General features: G+C 38.4%; 1 long non-coding RNA gene across 1 annotated transcript; it reads right to left on the bottom strand.

Annotated features, from left to right (window-relative positions):
• Positions 1 to 5,477: 5,477 nt before the first annotated feature.
• On the bottom strand, positions 5,478 to 9,542 carry LOC138012589 (uncharacterized). The gene is made up of 4 exons (XR_011125060.1): positions 8,412 to 9,542; positions 8,232 to 8,292; positions 6,811 to 8,079; positions 5,478 to 5,928 (listed from the first exon to the last, which is right to left on the bottom strand). It is a non-coding gene; the product is annotated as an uncharacterized lncRNA (long non-coding RNA).
• Between the last annotated feature and the right edge of the window lie 3,711 nt (positions 9,543 to 13,253).

Below are 13,253 nucleotides of genomic sequence, written 5' to 3'. Positions count from 1 at the left end.
ATTTTAGAGGGTGTGTGCCTTAAAACAATGGATATTCAGTTCACGGAAGCATGATACAGTCCCAAGAGTAAATAACTTGTACATATTTTTGTGTAAATACCCTCCCCCCACTCCCCGCCAAAACATACTGCATTATTGGATGGTGACAATAGCCAATACTAAACAGTACAATGGATTGGTTTTACAGAAAATGATAAATGCTATTCCGAGGTATGACCTTGCGAAGCAGGCAGAAATGAACATTTTTTCGTCAAGAATACAGCGAAGCCTGGGTGCCAGGCCGGGTGCACCACGGGTACTTACAGAGGAGCATAAGACAGTGTAGTGCATGTGATCAGTAGTCATCTAGGCCGTTCTTCTGCCTTTGTTTTCCTTGTTTAGTTTTGCAGGTCTATTCTTCCGCGGTATCAGAAATCCGTTCACTTACTTCTTGATTTAGTATTCAGCTATTTTTCATGATTACGTAATTTCAGTCTTTTTAGTACTTCTTGGTAAAGTGCCGTAGGAAGGGCTTACAACCGTCGAGCTTGAGCTTTGGTTCCTGCCCAGATTCCCTGCCTCCTTTTTTCCCCTGCGGGGTTTTTTGGGGCAGGTTTTTTTCTGGCCTGCGTCTTACCGCATTGTGTTCGCTGTGAGCGGTACACGTAGCTCAGTGTTTTCTATTTTACGCTCTATTTCGCATTGAACATCATATACTTAGTGTTTTAAAAATGTTCTTATTATTAGTCTTATTTCAGTTATATAGGTTACCTACTCGTAAGTCTTCTCTTTTAGGTCCTTATTGTTTTCCTTCAATTACTTGTTTAGTTTACGGCATGCATTTAATTTAGAGTTTTTGAACAAAATGTACAGAGCACCTGCCGCGATGTTAGTGCCACGTAATGTGAGTATGAATTCCACAGTCTAAGTGGCAGCCTAACTGGCACACAGTCTGCGTTCTCAAACAGGGATGGTGATGATATTGAGCTTATCGCAGAAGGCCTATAGACGTGTGCTCACGGAGAGCCTTGCTGTTTGAATTGTTTTGTATTTGTAGCAGAGTTACAATTCCCCAGCCTAGATTGCACTAAGCGGTATATGCTTAATTGGGGATATGTATGCAGTTGCAAAACATGCAAAGCCGAAGCTGAAGTTCCCAAGCCTAATTCCCAGCTGCAGAAGGTGTTATTCATTACGAGGAGAAGTTTGAAATTAGTACTCTGATTCTATCATTATAATTAAGGATAAAAGCATAGTCCTGGAAGATTCTCAGTCCTGGTTAAACCCACAGAATATTAATGTTTGTAATTTGTATTTTAGTACTATAGAGTGCTGGTTGCTTAGAATTTAGGATTGAAGTTCAAGCACGATCACGACAATGCAGCTGATGTATTTGTCGTTTGTAGCCCCAAATACCTTGAATATGACAGTGAACAGTTCGAAAGCCGTGTGATGTTACTTTTAGTGTCTTTAGTAACTTTTGTTACTTTTAGTAACTTACTGTGCATATTTTTCGTTTTTACAAACGTTAGTCCACCTGCACAATAAAAGTTGGTTCAGTTACACCTATCACCGTTCTCATACCAAATTATTTCAGAAGACCTTTTTTGTTATCCAGCTTGGAGAAAAACAAGAGCTCGCATTTGGATTTAGCTAACATCTGTTTTCAAGTTTTTCTTTTCGCAATGCCACTTGCCTAATTATTTATTAATTCTGTCAATGCAGAAGTCAGAACAGTTTACCAAGTATTTTAGGTTTCAAGTTATGGTCAAACTTAAACTGAAACAGAAAAATACATGCATAGCCGTCAACAAAGAATGATATGTACACGTTGGTAGAAGTGTAAGTCATGTTAATGTTGAAGAAATTCGTTTTTCGATGTTGACTCAGGGATACTCAGAAAATCGAGTGCTACCTACGTCCTTCCTATAGCTCAGTCGGAAATGGAGCGGTATTATTAATATCATGTTTTTATAGTAAATTGTTTGATTTAATGACGTCTTGAAAGAAGTGTTAAATGACATACAACTCGTGGGGTATTTTTGGAACAAAAGGGAAATTCAAAAAATCCCTCGGGCCAGAGAGTAGAGGAGACAACACGAAAGAGAGAGATTGAACGCGCTAGGACTGTGAAAAATGAAGTCAATTGTGATTATTGCGATGGCTTAACTTTCATTGGAGGCAATTCCCAGCACACCCGCTAGCAGAGTCTTTCTTTTGCTTGCTCGATTTTGGCGTTCTCGAGAAAGACTCTGCATGAATCGAGTAAGATATTTATTGAGTATGCGCTGCATGTTGCCAGGATGCAGTCTGGAACCCAAGCCTAATATGCCAGATCTCGCCGCCATCTTGGTTTTTCATGGTACAGCGGACTCAATTATAACCATCGGTTTTGTAACTAAATTGACGCTCGCACTGGAAAAACCGGTTTGATGAGAGAAAACAAGATTGACGAGTCCAGAAGTTCGGGCTGCGACGGCTTCAAAGAGTTGTCGCGATTCGGGCAGAGCCTCCTATTCTGCTCCTCAGTAAAGAAAAAAACAAAAGGAGGCCGTGCTCGCAAGGTGTTCCCAGCAGTCCGAACTAGTAATCGGGAGGACGTCGGTTTGACTCCTGCAAAGGTGCACTCGGATTCTTTCCGGGTAGCCCCGAGTCAACATCGAAAAACTAATCTCTTCACTTCATTTACCGGGGTCGGGGTTTGGGGTTAGCATGTACAATCGCGATTGTTATACCTCCCAACTCAAGTACGTTTTCCGATTGGTGGAGAACGTGTCACGTGTCATGGGTCGAAACTGAGTAACTCCCTAGGGAAGCAACGACTGAACTTTCGACTCACACGTGATGAGGTCGTGCACCTTTGAAACAGCGGCAAATTTGTATGCCAGCCGCGTCAAGCAAATAAATTTTACGCAGTCATGGCAGCTAAACGGTTTCAAACAAGAAATGAAGAAGAAATATTAACGAAGTTTTAACATTTGTGATTTGAATTAACATTTATGATTTGTGACTTATTTTACATGCAGATTACTGGGATTTGTAACATTGTGCAATAAAGTCGTGAGATGACACCCGTGTATTGTTCTATTTTGAGTTGGGAGGTATAACAAAACACTTAATGACTGGCTCCACGATAAACAGTGAGTTTTGTTTCCCCTTGACCCTCAATGTTCCCCGCGGTGAAGCCGAGGCTATCCTGTGCATAGGGCGAGCTTAGGCAAGTTTTCGTTTTTCGTTCGTGTTCTTTTTCAGCGCCATCTTGAATTACGTCATACTTGCATGCGCATCTCGGCAATGATACGGCATATGTGCAAATACGGGATCGCGCACTAACGTGACTATTTATGTTACAGGTTGAAATTAAATTCGGGTTAAAATGATTTTGACCTAGTTCATTTTATTTAAACTAGTTTGTGAACAAATTCACTCAGGTTAACATGTCTCAAAATAGTTTAATATCAACTCTAGTGTCTGTTTTCCCTTTTCTCTTCCTCTCTTGCTTTGCACGCCACTCGAACCCCGCGCCATCGTATGTCATTTGTGGGCTCCAATGTTCCCGTAAGGCATGAATCAACGATGAAATGCTTCATAGGTCAGTTGGTTAGAGCGTCGCACCGGTATCGCGAGGTCACGGGTTCAAACCCCGTTGAAGTCCTGAATTTTTTAGGCCCAACCTTAATGCTAACCATTTAAAATCAGTGCTTCGATGAAATAACAACAATTGGCGTTTTATTGAAAGACCCATTTCAAAAAATTTACGCTAACCCCCCCCCCCCCCCCCCACCCCCTTACTTCCAGTACAGATTTACTTACCAATATACACGTACTTGATAATAACTGACAGATTATTGCCTTCTTAGCATGCAATGAGAAAATTTTTAACGGGAGAGATCATTGTAAAGTACAACGTTTTGAAATCGTCTGTTTATAGAAGTGAAAAAACACCTTTTGACGAAAGACAAAGAGTACGAGAGAAATCTCACGCTGGAGGAAGTCTAAGTAAGCTTCGGCAACAAGGAGTCAATATCATAGGAAGTTTAAATGCATATGCATCTATGACGGGCCGTATTAGGGAGCGTACCAGATACCAACTGTTTATCGCATGTGTTGTGTCCTTGAGAGAAACAGAAAACTTTTTCAAGTTGGCCACGCAAGGACATACTTGCGTTACAGTGAATACGCGTAACACAATTTTTACAAAAGAGAACATAATTGTCTCAATATTTGGTGGAATCATCTTCGTGGTTGCAATTTCACAACAGAATGAACCCAAAGCGATTATTTAAGGCAGTTGGCACGATTAACGGAAGAAAAAGTGTAGTAATTTCAACGGTTAACAACGAATAATGACCATCTATTCTTTTCATTGAATGGTTAGTGTTATAAAGGTGTCTTCATAATGATCCTCTAACATTAGACCACGGTTAAAAACTTATCCTAAGGTAAGAGTTCCAAAACATCTGGAACCTAGCGGGATTTTTCGGTTAAAATTCCTTCGCAATTTGATAATTGATGAAGCGCTTGCCACCGCATAGTCAAATAAACAGGGCACCCAACGAGAATATAGTTCAAAACCACTTAAACCACTGCTTAAACATAGCATTGATAAACGTATTTTAGTATTTAAACGGTAGATATAGGCATATTTTTATCCTCTAAAGATTTTCCATCTGTTCGGATTTCCTAGCTGAAAGTCTAGTGATCCGAAAATTATAGGGATCAAAACTTACCTTTTCGAAAATTTCTGCCAGAAAAAAGGCTCCCGAAAATTCTAGGTGACCTTTTAAGGGTAAAAATCCGTTACAAATGGGCAATTATACCATTTTTCAGATGTTCGAAAATCCTAGGAGAGGCAGGCAAGCAAGAAATTTTTCAACAAATGTTCCGAAAATTCTAGATCTCAAATCGTCTTCCGAACAGAAATTTTCCGAAAATTGACTTTGGGCGCCCTGAATAAATCATGACTACTTATTGCATTTGCAGTCTCTCTCTGTGGGGACAAAGTTTCTTTTAATTCTCTTGAATTAAAATCATGCTCATAGCCTTGAAACTAATAACTAAGCAACCATAGTAAGTGGAGTAATCAACAACCTTCAGAACTGTCATACACGCAATTGCCTTGAGTTGGTAATAAACTTCAAGGTACCTTTTTCAGGGGCACCCAACGACCAATTTGTTGTAAAATGTATTATTATACCCCAGTTAATGAAAATAAATGTTATTGTGTTTTTCAGTGTTGCTGGGAAAAAAATATCTGTTCCTCTTTCCCAGCAAGACACACAAGAAATTTCCCAGCCAGCTAGATAAAATTGGTTGGTTTCCCAGCCAGCTGATCAAATTTATTTCCCAGCCAGGAATTAAAGTACTTAATTACTTAATTACTTACTTAATTAATTAATTAATATATATATATATATATATATATATATATATATATATAGTGAGAATAAAAGCAGTTTACCCAACGATGAACTCCCAGTAAGAGGATCCAGAGGATACGTGTCTCTCCGTAAATCTTCGTCGTTTTACTATACCTATCTATATATATATATATATAAATGGAAGGAATAATACTACTACTACTACTAATAATAATGATGATGATGATGATGATAACAATAACAATACTTATATTGATAATGATAATGGAACGATAATGTGAAACACACAGCTGTAGTTCTTGTGTTAGTATGATACTCTACATGTACCGCTGTCTCGAGCAGTTTGAATTTTAGGAGCCTTTTGTCACCCTGGAGAGCGAGCACAGAATTCATAATACCTAGCAACATTGTACACAAAAGCAATAAAATACTTGCTAGGATAAACCTGTATTGTCTCCAATAAGGCAGAACAACTGGAACCTTGAAATAGCTCTTCATTTTACATTTTTATTGATGTCTTCAGTTACACAATTGCTAATGTCCAATTCCTTGCTATTTCCATGGTAGCCTGAAAAATAATTAAAAAGGAAATAAATTAGAGACCAATATTAATTGGGTAGAGCCAGCAGTAATGCTGATTGAGTTTTCAGATCTAGCTATGGACTCACTAATCGTTGTTATCACAGGGGACCCACACAAAGGGTGAATTTAGAAGCAATGTATGAGAATAGCAAAAAGTTCCATAATTATTATTGTACTATTCTGCAATAAATATTTACACAAGATGAGGATAAACTATCTGAAATGATGTGCTGTTGTTATTATGGCTGAAAATGGCAAATTGTAGCAATTTTTACCAGAGCAACACACGTCCTTGAAATCGCTAAATTTCCCACAAGCAGCCACAATAACAACGCAGAAAAACATTTCGGATGAAGGTTAGTTTATTCTCATCTTATATGCAAACATTTATCCCAGAATTGTACAATAATATGGAACTTTTTGCTATTCTCATACATTGCTTCTAAATTCAATAATACCAAGGGTCAAACACATTATGTAGGCATCCTGTGATTGTTAGTATTTGTAAAAAGTAGACTCGAGCCCCTGTAATTCTTAGATGCAGAAACCTTACGCTTAAGTTGAAACATGTTTATTTATAATGAATGTCTTTGCGGATTGGCAAAAAAAACAGCTTAAGGTAATAAGATCTATTTGTCATCATGGTGCAGAGCAGTCAACAAATTTAGCTATATATCTTTCCAGATCAACTGAAAAATTAAAAAAAAAATTCCCTTGACTCGCCAAATATGACAGTCACATCTTGAGCTGGATGGATAACAAGATCAGTAAAATTTCTGCAGGCCATATAGGTCTAGCACTTAAACTGGTCAAAATGAATGGACTTTCTCCATGCCATAAATCATTTTAATACAATTTAAAATGTTACCATGACTGAACAACTGTTGAGCGTCTTCCTCCCAATGACACGGATGTGCAGCCATTCACATTAAAGGAGAATTGAAACTTAATAGACAACTGAATAGAGGGCCACAAAGGAAACAAAGTTCTCAGTGCAAACCATGAATGCCCTAACTCAACCTGATGGAAGAGAGATGGTCGTAAGAATAAACAAACAATGAATGGCCATCGTCACAAGCCTAACTCAACCTGATGGAAGAGAGATGGTCGTAAGAATGAACAAACAATGAATGGCCATCGTCACAAGCCTAACTCAACCTGATGGAAGAGAGATGGTCGTAAGAATGAACAAACAATGAATGGCCATCGTCACAAGCCTAACTCAACCTGATGGAAGAGAGATGGTCGTAAGAATGAACAAACGATGAATGGCCATCGTCACAAGCCTAACTCAACCTGATGGAAGAGAGATGGTCGTAAGAATGAACAAACAATGAATGGCCATCGTCACAAGCCTAACTCAACCTGATGGAAGAGAGATGGTCGTAAGAATGAACAAACGATGAATGGCCATCGTCACAACCTAACTCAACCTGATGGAAGAGAGAGGGTCGTAAGAATGAACAAACAATGAATGGCCATCGTCACAAGCATAACTCAACCTGATGGAAGAGAGAGGGTTGTAAGAATGAACAAACAAAGAATGCCCATCTTCACAAGCCTAACTCAGTTTGGCTTTGTACAGAGACAAAGTACATGTGTATGACTAAAGATAATTTGTGATTGTTGAAAAGGAAAAGAAAACAATCTGCCAAGTAAAAAAAAATTAGTGCTGTTGGTCACAATAACAAATAATTGTTTTGTCAATGTATGTGTTGATGACAACAGTTATTGCTGACAGAATCATACATTGTAAGAACAATAGTATGTCTTAATTAAGCACTCTACCCAATACAAACAGCTGATCATCAGAAGCATTCTCACAATTAAAACCACAGTCTGACCAAAACCAACAAAGTTTTCTTAGTCAGAGAAAAAAAAAACAATAGTAAAAGCCTGCATATACGAACATATATATATTTTTTGTCTGGCAAAATAGGGATGCTTGGATGCAGGCTTAAAGGCTTAATTATGCCAAATATCTGCCAACAGGTTCTTACAAAAGGATCTCTTCGCAGGAATTCTCGAGAGTAATAAATCGTCTTTCTAACGAAATAAACTAAATTAAAATAAGTGCGAATTTTTCTTGATTTTTACCTTGTGTTTGAGGAAAGCACCTGGTTGATCCCGTGGCTGCCTACACGAATAAGAAAAATACGTACTGCCGTCAATTTTTTACAATTCGATCGTTGGCTCAATTCGCTTCAACTGTAAAAGATCATCACGCACTTGACTAATACAGATAACCGAAAAAAAGCATTAAAACAACTACAATAGGAAGTCTTATACCTCCGAAAACGCTAACACCAAACACATTGTACACCGTCGAAACTCTGGTCGAAACTAAAAACTGTGAATGAAAATACAAGTTAATACTGTTAAATTCACTCTGTTCATTTCAATTCAGTGTAGAAGAACATCACGAGAATCTCAGCATACAGATAAAATAACAATGGAAATTAATCTTACATGTAAATGAGGAAAACTGCACAATCCGTGTTCGTCGATCTGTGGAACCTCCGCGCGCTTTTAAAAACCGACACAGGTTTTTTCCGCAAGAGCAATCACTCTGACCTGCCGTCGTTTGTCGTTCTCAGTCTTCAGAGTCTCTACAGCCAGCTCGGGTTGAAATGCTAGAAAAAGTCAGTAATTCCCAGGCAAAACCTCTATCAATGATAAATTTCCCAGCCAGCTCATCGGAACACCCGTATTTTTGCCAGCCAGCTAGATTCCTCTGGGGAACAGATAAAGTGAGGAACAGATCCGTTGGGTGCCCCTGCTTTTTGTCCCCAAAACCCACACGTTATAGTCCAGTAACATTCAAACTACATCAGAATGGGGACTCTCACGAGATCTACATATCAAACTGTCCATGGTCATTGAGAATATTTGAATTTGATTATATTCATGAAAACATGAATTATACAGTAGGTTGAAATCATTTTAACCTGAATTTAAATTTAACCTGTAGCATGATTAACATTAACACACTGCAGTTTTTTTGCCAAGGGACATTTTTCAGTCATGATAACCTCTCAGTTCCGGATCGTTCCAGATTTTCGCAAATTTAGTTTTTGTGACATCGTCACCTCTTTACTCCAAGTTAAACCTTCCATTTTGAGCCATATTTTACATACCTTACACAACAATAATCATGTGTTCGATAGACGTTATTTACATAAATGCATCGTCTCTAGTGATTCCAACGTCCAAAGTTCTCCCAACGAACGCACTTCATAATCAATGATTACTCATAGTATTTAGATAATGCTGGAATGTAAGTACTGTGATGTTTTGTTGGAAGTAATGGTACAGTTGTAATAAATAATGCAAAAAAGTGTAAAGCAAATCCTTTGCTCTCCCCGGCGACCAAGGGCAACTAAGGATATTGATGGCAGTCTGTTGCCAAAAACAGTGTCGGGTAACTTCAAGGTCTATTACCAATTCTACGTTTTGGTCACTGAGAAGAGATGCGAGAGGAAATTTTAATTATTGGGCGAGAGAAGCGACAGGGCAACAGAACCCTCCATTGAAACATCTACAAAACGACTATCGATCGCATTTGACGGTTATTAATGGATTTAAACGTCTGAAACGCTACAATACTGAACCCGTCTGGTTCCAGCCTCACGAAATATTTGGCGTATGTGATAGAGAGGGAAAGGGTGAAAAAAATCCCAACAAAGTTCCAAGTCACAATTAGATCATTGTGTGTAGAGTTTTTTGTGTCAGGAAGCAATGTCGTTTTTCACTCTTTTAATTGATTTAAAGAAAATATGACCAGCGCTGAATGCTGTAATGTTGTTAAGATCTTTAATTAGGCTCGGTTGACAGGAGATGAACCTTGACTTTAATTTACTTAACGATTCTGCTGTTGCTATCAGGAAACTATTAATTACTCTGGTTTCCTAGAATTTCAATGGCACGAGCACGCTCAAACCACTTTCGTTTAATTTGTTCTTGTTTGTGTGAAGGCATGGAAACTTACGGTTGACGGAAAACATAAAGGCATTAACTTTCCTTGGTTCTTGATTATAGAGAATTTTTGTTCCCCTATCACTGACAACTAAATAAATTAGTGAAAGCCGGAAAAGATCGAAAACAAGACAAGATCACACAAACCATTGGCGAACATCCGATCGATAACCCCCTTTGCCTGCTTCATCGCAAGGATTTTCTGTGACAACTACTCCTCTTTTTGATCACCTTGTTACTAAAAGAAATTGGAATTTGGATGTAAGATAGCGAATGCCGTATTTTCCTGTTCTCGTGTTTTACCCAACGATGTTAATTAATTGGAACGGATATACGCTGTTTTAATCTTATCCAAAAGTGACGGAGAATAATTATTTGTCTTAAAAAAGTGTTATCTCCGAGGCCTTCAAGAGGGAATTAGGGTATTCAGAATTTTTAATCCGTGATAGTCATTAATGTTATCAGTTCTTAGACCACTCATATGGTTGAGTAAGTCATTCGAGTTGAAATTTTCATGTTATTTTTTGAATCGCCGCTCATTATTAATGATCATCGGGACGGGAACTGGAAAATTTCCATCGTTTAAGGTTTAGTGATGTTAATCTTCAAAAGTTTACTATGAGCCTTGAAGACACCGTACTAAAACTGAATTTATAAAACTGAAAGATCGTCGCATTGAAAAATTCATGCAGTTAAGGCCAATCTCAGTTGGCTTTCACTCGCTAACTGGTAGGATGTGACAGGTCATTGCTTTAAGACAAAAGTGTTTTCATCTTTTGGAAACTCTTCATGGCAAGTTGTGAACATCACGTTTACTACTACAACCACTACCACTACAACCACCACCACCACCATCCCCCTTCCCCCACTACTACCACACCACTACTACCACCACCACCACTACCACAACAACTACCACAACCGCTACCCGCGCTGCTGCAACCAATACCACCACAACCTCCACCACTACTACCACTACCACCACTACTACCACAACCACCACCACCGCCGCCACTACCACTATTACTTCTCCTACAAACACCTCCACCACTACTACCTCTACCATTACTACCACTACGACTACCACCACTACTACTACTACCGTCCACCACTACCACTACCGCTACCACTAGCACTACAACTACCACCACCTCCTCCACTACTACCACTACTAAAAGCAATAATAATAATAATAATAATAATAATAATAATAATAATAATAATAATAATAATAATAATAAAGAGGCTTGTCAGAATAATTAGTTGAACTTAAAGCGAATTTAAGCCATCTTCGAGAAGCAGTGTAACGGCAAGATCCTGAAACTTATTACACGCCTGATGTCTTTCTCGCTTTAGAAGCATTTAATCTTTGCATCGGAAAGCATCTCTTTTATATATCAATCGAATGTCTACCTCAAATTGTCTTTGATAAAATTAAATGAAAAAGGACACCAAAACTATCAACCAGACGCTGATAATTTGTTCCTTATGATTGTGGGATCCTGACTAATTCGTGCTTCAGTGTGGCACAATGTTGGCAATATGCCTTAAACGGAGCAATCCAAGGAGACTGCTGATAGCTCGATTTGATAATCCAATCACCAAGAAGTTGACTCGAAGATGAATGTGTCTGAAACAAATTCAGCAAAGATTTAGACTCACGAACGACGAGTTAGGTCGAAGTCACAATAAGAGCTTAGGAACAGTGATAAGAACAGCGGAGAAAAGCGTCGTTGCATCAAACTAATAAAACACAACTAAATTGGACCCTCGTAGGTCTCCCTGGTTTCAACATCACTTTTCAAATGAAACTAACGAGGATAAAATGAAGACTAGAAATCGAAGACAATGCGAACAAACAACATCAGCTCTTAAGGGAAGTTGTTGTTAACACCGCCCAAATAATTAGCATACGTAAGTGTCGAGTTGGTACGAGAGCTCCTTCGTTTTGCGGCAAACCAGTAAAAGTAATATTTTAAACGCGACGACATAGTTATTCTTGAATCATGATTTTTATGGCTCAATGGTTCGTACAGAAAGTAAAGCAATTCAGCTCGAGATGATTAACATGCCGATCCGAGCCGTCGACGTTTTAAACGTGATCGTGAGGCCTTACGATATCTGGCTGCAAATGTTTTCGGTTTGCAGCTCTTGAAAATAGTTCAGTGAGAGGTCTTCGTGACGTAGATTTCAATGACGCCATATGCGCATCTTTCATCACTATAAAAATGAAGGCAAACCAGACTGTCAATTGTCAACGATGTCCGCTTGGATTGGATTAAATTTAAATTCCATTGTAGCTTTCCTTTACCAAAAGGCATCGAATTATGTTAGAGTTCGTGATACACGAGAGTTCTCAGTTACTTTAGTTACTATTGCAAATGCCAAAAGCTCGAATGCAGTTAGAATCAGTCAAAAGACGTATGATAACAGAAAGGCCAAGGTAGTTAAGCACCCATTCCATGTTTGATAACCTCTTAATTTTAATAATCCCCTATTTTGGCGATTCCATGCTTCATGGGAGGTTGCAAAAGAAGAGATCTGAAGCCTTCTAACCAAAAGGTAAAAACATAGGACTAAAATAAGGATAATGAACTTCTCTTCAGTTTTTATTTCTGAAGTGTTCACTCAAACAAAGCAACTCTTAAACAAAAAATGGAAAAGGGAATAGCATAGAGATCGTACATCAGCTCCTTCACTTTAGGTGTTGATTATTCATATGAATCATGTTTTCTGCTAATTAAGCATCCGCCTATTTCCTCGCTGCCAAAAGGTTATTTTCGCTTCAGTTTTCCGAAAAACATTGAAGTATCACGTGCAAAGGGACCATCTGTTTTACTGCATGTTTAAAACAAGCTGGTAAGATATATAAAGACATTTGTTGCGTTATTTGATTTAAATGCCTTTATTGATTGATATCAGTGTATCGGATGGCTCAGTCGTGATGCACAACTTATCAACTCAGCCATGTCACCTTGGAAGGAAAGCGTGCTGAATAACGCACCTGATGCAGTTCTCAAAAACGCAATAGGATTCATCAAATCCCTTATAAAAGATTTTCTTGAAGAAGAAACGATACAACAACAAGGAAAAAAAAATTCCAAGGAGCAATGCAAAATATTTCGGAAGACCGGCACATAAAGTGATGAATTAAAAGAATGCAGCAAGAAAATCAGCAAACAATGGTTGCCTGCAAATTATCAGAAGAAAATTAGTCCGTCAAACTTTTTTTGGCAGATAATTGTGGTCAGCGGTTTTTCATGAAACTTCGTGTGATCAACATGCCACCCAAACAATCCCTTAAATCATTACACACACAAAAAAGATATTGCAAAC

Source organism: Montipora foliosa, chromosome 8 (genome assembly GCF_036669935.1).
Source record: "Montipora foliosa isolate CH-2021 chromosome 8, ASM3666993v2, whole genome shotgun sequence".
Taxonomy (NCBI): Eukaryota; Metazoa; Cnidaria; class Anthozoa; order Scleractinia; family Acroporidae; genus Montipora; species Montipora foliosa.
This window is presented reverse-complemented; position numbering and strand designations above follow the sequence as displayed.